The sequence below is a fragment of the Leptonychotes weddellii genome, chromosome 12 (assembly GCF_054177405.1).
Source record: "Leptonychotes weddellii isolate Sample4059 chromosome 12, ASM5417740v2, whole genome shotgun sequence".
NCBI classification, from domain to species: Eukaryota; Metazoa; Chordata; class Mammalia; order Carnivora; family Phocidae; genus Leptonychotes; species Leptonychotes weddellii.
In genome coordinates, this window is record NC_138380.1 from 93,411,059 (window position 1) to 93,418,940 (window position 7,882).

Genomic DNA, 7,882 nt, shown 5'->3' on the forward strand with positions numbered 1-7,882 from the left:
GAGCAAAGCATGGGGTGGACCACCCAGGCCGGGGGCTTTTCCATCACGACTGCAGAAGTGGCCTAGGCGAGGCCAGTGCCAGCCCCACAGAGGGCCCAGGAAGCCAGGGGCTCGATAACATTGCTGAGGGCTGAATCGAACTCGTCCTGAAGCCCACACATGCTAGGTCCTCCACTGACTCACAAGAACCATAAATGTGCTCACGGTCTTGGCCTGAACAAGATGACCGTCTGCTAGGTATATAACCTGCAAGATGTACCCGCCAGGCAATGGGGACATACTCAGCCAAACAATACCTACGTGTACTTCAACCACTGACAAACATCTCGTGGGAAGCTCGAGGCATTCAGATAAATGCGGGGGAGTTCCTGAGGCCTTAACTGTTGGTCAGTCTCGCTATCATCTTTCCTTTCAAGTTTAGGGGCCGGGGTCAGGCAGGATAGATCCCAGTGTACGCCCACGCTGCCATTTGAAAATAAGAGCCCTCTCCCCCACCGTCCATCAGGTTGCAAATCTGGGGTGTGGGAAACTGCCACCCATGGGCCAAATGTAACCTCCCCCTGTATTCTGTAAATAAAGTGTGGCTGGAACATGAGCTATGGACGGTCTGTGGTTGCTTTCAAGCCACAATGCAAGAGTGGAGTCATCGTCAGAGAGACCACGTGGACTGCAACGCCTAACAGAAAATCTTTACAGAAGACTTTACGGAAAATCTGTGCCGATCCCTGTTCTAAAAGGTAATATTATCATGTCACTCCTTTGAGTAGAATGTAGTGCCTTCTGGGTAAAATCTAATTTCTTTACCCCCACAGGCAAGGACTTCCATTGTTTTAGCCAGAACTGCATATCCATCCTCCTCTATTTATACCTTTAATGGCACATCTACATGTCTGCAGCCCAGTGTGATTCACTGCAGTTTACATGGTACTGATGCTCAGAAACGGAGGTGTAAGTGTGAACGTGTGAGTGTGAGCATGTGTTGACTCTTTGTTAGCCACGGTATGCGAGTAGAACACAATACAGTAGCGTGCTTTCTGTCTCACAGTGACGGCCACGTTATGTGGTTACCTAATGACATCAGAAGGAATCCACCTTCATAGAACAAACTTCGTCTGGGAAGACTCTCAAATCCCTTGTCCTGGGCCCTATGCTCCACCGCGGCTGGGGGCACACAGAGGGACAGAGACTCACCCTGCCCATCAGGGTTTTGAAGGATGCCTACGGTTCCAGGACAAAAGATCCCGAAACCAATTACTTACCTGTCATCCAGCCAGGCAGCTGTGAGAGAGATCTACTCGTAGCAGAAAGGACAGAACGAGAGACAACAAATGACAACATGGAGTGACAAGTGCCACTACAGAGGACGCTCAGGAGGACTGGGGTGTGCAGGGTTGGCCAGAGCAGGGGCAGGGGGACCAGGAATGCTCCAGGAGGTTGATCACAGTTGTGTCCTTGCATGGCTACACGTGTCAGTGTGACTGGGCATTGGCCAGACAGGAAATGACAGGGCGGGGGGGGGGGGGTCACTACAAAAGAGATTTCTTTCCGTACAATTTTATTTTGCATGCTTTTCTGACTCCCTAAAGCTGGATGAGTATAACATGAGATATGTAGTTTGCCATTTCTTTAAAGTCTGAGGTACGGCGCACAGAGCACACTTGAGATTTCTTTTTGTTGCTTTCGCAGTCTGATGACTTTTCCTGCCTTTATATCTGACCCAAGGACAGGGAACAAAGTCAACACAGATCTGCACACTTTGAAATGTCAACAGAAACCTGCAAACCCAGGTTCCCACAGGAGCGGAAGTTTAAGGACCAGAGTGACAAAAAGGGGAGGAAGATAGCAAGTAACCAAAAGAAGATGTCATGTGTCTATGAGCTGGCCACCTTCTCTACCTGTCGGAAGGAAGCCATGTCTGACAGGAGGGAGCCACACCTGGACCTGGTCTCTCTGGGCTGCCCTTGAGCAGAGCAGAGGATGTGCTGAGCTGGGTGTGGGTGTCGGGGGAAGAGATGGGCAGCTGGCCACAGATGTTACCTGCCAAGTACCTGTAGGACCAGCTCCCGGTCCTCAGCTAAGGTTAAACAATAAATACGTTTAGTTACATATTTACTGTGACAGGAAAGGTGCTCAGTGCTTTGGATGACTATATTCTTAAAAACACTTTATGGAGGTATGACTGACATACAAAAAGCTGTCCATAATTAATGTATGCACCTTGACCCTGAACCTAACCCTAATATCTAGTTAAGATATACTCGATTTAGAATATGGCTTATAAATTATATGGTGGTTTTTAGAAGCTAGGGGATCCAGGGACCAACCTATTCCATCTTCTTCTCCCTTGAATTTGACAGATTGGAACACATTCTGCCACATGCTATGTGGAGAGCGGCCACACGGGGGCAACAGTGAGTAAAGAGTAGGGCAAACCCGGCCACAAAGCCAATTCTTCCTTCATCCTGTAAAACCTTGCTCATTCAATGTTCACAGATCATTCTATAGATTATTAAAAGTGTGACTTTGCTGAACTTTTTAAAAAACAAACTAATTCTTTGAAACTGTTAAAAATATAAGATGTTTTAAAAAATCTCGGAGTTGGCGAGCAGATGAAGACCCAAGGGCCTGGGAAAAGGCTGTGACTATTGAATATGTTCAGATCTAATTAGGAAACAAGTATGATTTATAGTCCACTTATTTTCACAAGGAATTTGTGTCAACTAACAGTAGTGAACCCACACAAAAGAGTGCAGCTCAGAGGAAAACAAAATGAGAATCAACAGCCTCAAGAGGCAGAGAAAGAGCCACACCCGGGAGCAAAGAAGACATACCACGGAGGCTAGGCTCAGGCTGATTTGCAGCCTGTAGGTCCTCTGGAGCTAGAATGCCCCCAATGCCCCTGGGGGTCGCGGGTCGGGCAGAGCTCAAACCCTGATGCTGCATTGTTGTAACCAGTGACAGGTCTCCTGGTCACTTCCTCCATGAGACACCCCCCACGCCCTGACTACTCCAGCCCGCTTCTGGGAACTCCCATTCCTCTTTCTGACCCCGTTGTTTTTCCCTTCACTTACATAGTATATAGTATGTTTACCTACATACTATTCTGTCATTTAAATGTTTTTGTCATGTTCTCGGTGCACTGTACTTTGCATCATCCACCCTGATGTATAACCACTTGTTGCACTGCATGACTTAACTGGGGACTAGGAATACCCTCACGGTGTCATGGGGCTAGTGTCCTGGGCAAGGTCCTCACTAGGTCCTCATCCTGCAGCTGCTGCACTGAAGGCCTGATCCAGGCACTGCTGTTTTCATGCAAGTAAGACAGCACAAGGCAAATAAGCCAAAACCTTGGGTTTCGGTTCAGAATTACTCATGGCCCCTCAGCCACATCAAATGGCGTGAGGGCACACCCTGAATACACTTGCTAGTCCAATGTTGCCCTAGGGAATTCCCATGAAACAGCCATTGTGTCAAATGGGGGAAGGCAGTGTGAGTGGGGAGGGTGGGAGTTAGAATTCCTGAGATAGAATCAGTCTTGGAGACTGCCTAGCACTTAATAGGAGTTCATTACATAGTTCTTTTTTTTTTTAAAGATTTTACTTATTTATTTGAGAGAGAGAGAATGAGAGACAGAGAGCATGAGAGGGAGGAGGGTCAGAGGGAGAAGCAGACTCCCCGCCGAGCAGGAAGCCCGATGCGGGACTCGATCCCGGGACTCCAGGATCGTGACCTGAGCCTAAGGCAGTCGCTTAACCGACTGAGCCACCCAGGCGCCCCATTACATAGTTCTTGAATGAATAAATGAATCTAAAAACATTTCCTAATTTTAGAAATGATGAGCCTGAAGCTCAGATTAAGTGACTCACCTAAATTGTACTGGAAATTGGTGACGGAGCCAGACTGAGATCTGAGATGGCCTCCGGCATGATCCCCCTGAGTGGCTTTAGCTCGAGCCATAATCACGCATTTAAATTTTCTGGACTCCCAGGCTCTCATGGGACTCTTCATGTGGCATATTCTGGGAACAAAGGTCATGTCAGTGTCACAGAAACCTCTTACACTGGTTATAATGAGATTTTGTGAGGTCAATGGAGTCCCAAGCCATAGACCAACTCAGAGTTTGTCTGCGGAGATACGGTTGGTGGGAAACCCACATGCTGACAGAGGGTAGAGGAAGATGGAAAAAGCAGAGCAAAAGAGGTGGGTGCTCACTTCACTTCTGGCCCCAGATGACATGGTGGTGTGCAGCAGGAAGAGCCCCCCAAGTGCCCCCCAGAACCCTCACAGAACTCACCCCTAAGGTTTGAAGCTGAGCTTCACACATGGGTCATGAGCACTCCTGGCAGCTCAGGATAGGATGACCGCGACATAATAAAGCCACAGCATTGACAGATGTATATTCATGGAGCAATGGATTTCTCCAAATACATTCTGAAAAAGGTAAAAAAGTCACGGATAAAACATTGGTATTTTTAATGAACAAGAAAGCCATACATATCACAGAGTAAAACTGGTTCAATTAATAAATATTTATTATCTACTTTGTGCAAATGTATAGCTCTAGTTCTACCTGGGAGCTTGTAAAAAGCATGGGATATAATAAAGGGATCAACAGTAGGAAGGAATGCTGGCTAAAAAGAGAACAGTGTGGGCTAAGGGGGCCATCGTATTCAGAGAGGCCCATTCGGAAGCCCCTCTGAGAAGGTGGCATTTGAGCCAAGACCAGAATGAAAGGGAGAGCAAATCCATCCGTGAGAAGAACAACAGAGCAAGTACATTTCTTATTAACTTTAAAGATAAAACATACATGTCAAGATGTTTTGACTCAGGTGTTGCTTTGGGACCTTCGGTTCTTCACCCTAACGTTTTGGGATACATGCTTACTCTTCCTCACTGTAAAATGGTCTAAGAAAAGATGTCTTATTTAAGCACTGACATCTTTTATTAAAAGGCAAATAAATTAACCCAAGCTAACCCCTAACCCTAACCCTTAACCCCTAACCCTAACCTAGAGGTTGAGTACTGTATTAGTTTTCTACTGAAGTTTGAACAAATTTCCACAAACTTAGTGGCCTAATACAACCGAAACTTATTATCTTACAGCTGGGCCACCGAGAAGTCTAGTGTGGGTGGGCAGGGCTGTGTCTGGAGGCTCCAGGGGAGAATCCCTCTCTAGGCCTTTTCCACCTTGTGGATGACTCCTGCATTCCATGGCTCACAATCCCTTCCTGCTAGAAAGGAATGTGGCTCTGCTGAAACCTTGGTTTTAACTCAGCAAGACCTAGTTTCGACTTATGGCCTACAAAACTGTGACAAATACACCTGAGCTACTTCAAACCGCTACGTTGATGGTAGTTCATCATGCCAGCTGTAGAAAACCCATGCACGAGTGAAGGTGAGGGTCAAATGCAGGGATGAATTCAGCGTGGAGGTGAGGGTTAGGGTCAGAATCTTGTTGAGGTTAGGTGCAGGGTCAGGGTGGGGGTGAGGGTCAAGGTCACTCCGAAGGTCAAGGTTAGTGTGACGGTAAGCATCAGGTTGAACAGGGTCAGGGTCATAATCAGTGCTTCAGGGTTAATGTCAGGGTCAGTTTTAGGTAAATGGTCAGAGTGAATGTCAAATTATGACTCACTTTGAACGTTAGGGTCCGGATTACTGTGAGAGTTGGGTCCAATTCAGGTTCAGGATGAGAGTGGGTTCCAGGTCAAAGTCAAGATCAGAGTCAGAGTGAAGGTAAGGGTCTGTTCTGGGTCAGTATCATGGTGAATGCCATATTCAGAATCAGGTTAAGGGTACACTGCAAGGTCAGTAACATGGTGAAGGTCAAACAAGGTAAGGGTCATGTTCAGGACCAAGGATAGGGTGAGTGTAGGGTCAGGATCAGGGCCAAGTGTGACATCAGCATGGTGGCTGCAAAAGTCTTCCCTTTTTTCCTCTCCCCTTTTATTTACAACTACTTCGACATTCATAATCAAACAAAAGTGCCTCTGCTCATCACACCAGGACACCCAGATTTCTATGCACCTGTGCATCAGAAAGTAGGTGGACAGGACCGTGAAGGGGATTGCAGATCCAAGGAAGCTGATGTGTCTGCCCCACCCTGACTTGCTATGATTGGGGGAAGCACAACTCGAAAGTAAAAAACAGGGCAACGCTCACTGAAGATGGAGAATTTGTGGAAGCCCAGCCAGCTGAGGGGAAAACCAGGCATACCACTGAAGCAGGATAGAGATGGGCTTGGAGTCAGAGGAGAAGGAATTCAAGTCGGCCCCTCCCCAGGGCAACACTGGCGACAGCCTGCCCCTCAGTGCAGTTGGAAAGCCAAAGTGGTGAGTGAGTGAGTCCATGACCAGTGGAGTTGGAGGAAGGGAAAGAGGCAGACAATAACCAAAGGCATTGGAAGAATGTGTTCCCTGCTGTCTGCTTCCAGGTTTCAGCAAGAGATGTTCCTGTGGATGTCTGGGAGTCTGCCCACTGCAGGATGCCCCTACTGGGGCGTGGGCACCCCCAAAGCAGAAAGACCTTCTCCAAGGAAGGTCATTCATTGTATTTGACATTGTAATGAAACTCTCAAAAGCCAATCATAAAGAAAGCATCTTGGCAGCCAGGGAACAAAAGAAAGTAACCTACAATGGACTCCCCATTTGGCTATCAGCAGATTTCTCACAAGAAACTCCATAGGCCAAGAGAGAGTGGAAGGACCTATTCAGTGTTAAATGATAAAAACTGCAAGCCAAGAATACTTCATGAAGCAAAGTTACCCTTCAGATAGAAAGGAGGAACAGAGGCTTTGCCAGACACACCAAAGCTGAGAGAGCTCACCACCACTAGACCAGCCTTGGAGGAAATGCTCAAAGGGGTTCTTCAGCTGAAATGAAAAGGCACTAATTAGTGACATAAATGCAAACGAAAGTACATAAAACACTAGCAAAGGCAAACAATTAACACAATTACAAATGGCAACTCTGTATTAGAAGGGTGTGTTAACCACTTAATTATAGTTTGGAGGCTAAAGGAAAAGAGCATGAAAAATAACCAAAGTCACTATCACTTTTCAGTGAATTCACAGCATAAGAAGAGGTACATTTTAACATCAAAATTAAAGGGGAAGAGTAAAAGTGTGGAAACTTTACAGGGAATGAAACTAAGGTGCTATCAGCATAAAAAGGACTATCTTATATAACAGATGTTGTTTGCAATCCACATGGTAACAACAAAGCAAAACTCTAGAGTCACAAAACAAGAAAAGGGCGAGACCAAACACACCGTGGAAAACCAGCACTTCACAAAGGTAGACACAGAAACAGAGGGGGGGAATAACAAAGGAGCTACAAAACAATCAGAAGGCAAGACATAAGGTAGCAGGATTGAATTCTTTCATATCAATAATCAGTCTAAATATTAAAAATTGAATTCACCAATCAATAGGCCGACTGGTTCCATGGATTAAAACATGAGAACCAACGGCAGCTGAACACGCATTCTCCTCAAGTGCACATGGGACTTTCTCCAGAAAGGACCGCACGATAGGACACACAACAAATCTTAGCTTCTGACCACAATGGTATGGAACTAGAAATCAGTAAAAGGAAAGCTAGAAAATCCACTAATATGTGGAAACTAAACAACACACTTCTGAGCAATCAATGGGTCAGTGAAGAAATCAAAAGGAAAATAAAAAATTACCTCAAAAGAAATGAAAATGGAAAGACAACATATCAAAACTTACAGAAAGGGTGCCTGGGTGGCTCTGTTGGTTAAGCGTCTCCCTTCGGCTCAGGTCATGATCCCAGGGTCCTGGGATCGAGTCCTGCATCAGGCTCCCTGCTCAGCGGGGAGTCTGCTTCTCCCTCTGACCCTCCCCCCTCTCATGCTCTCT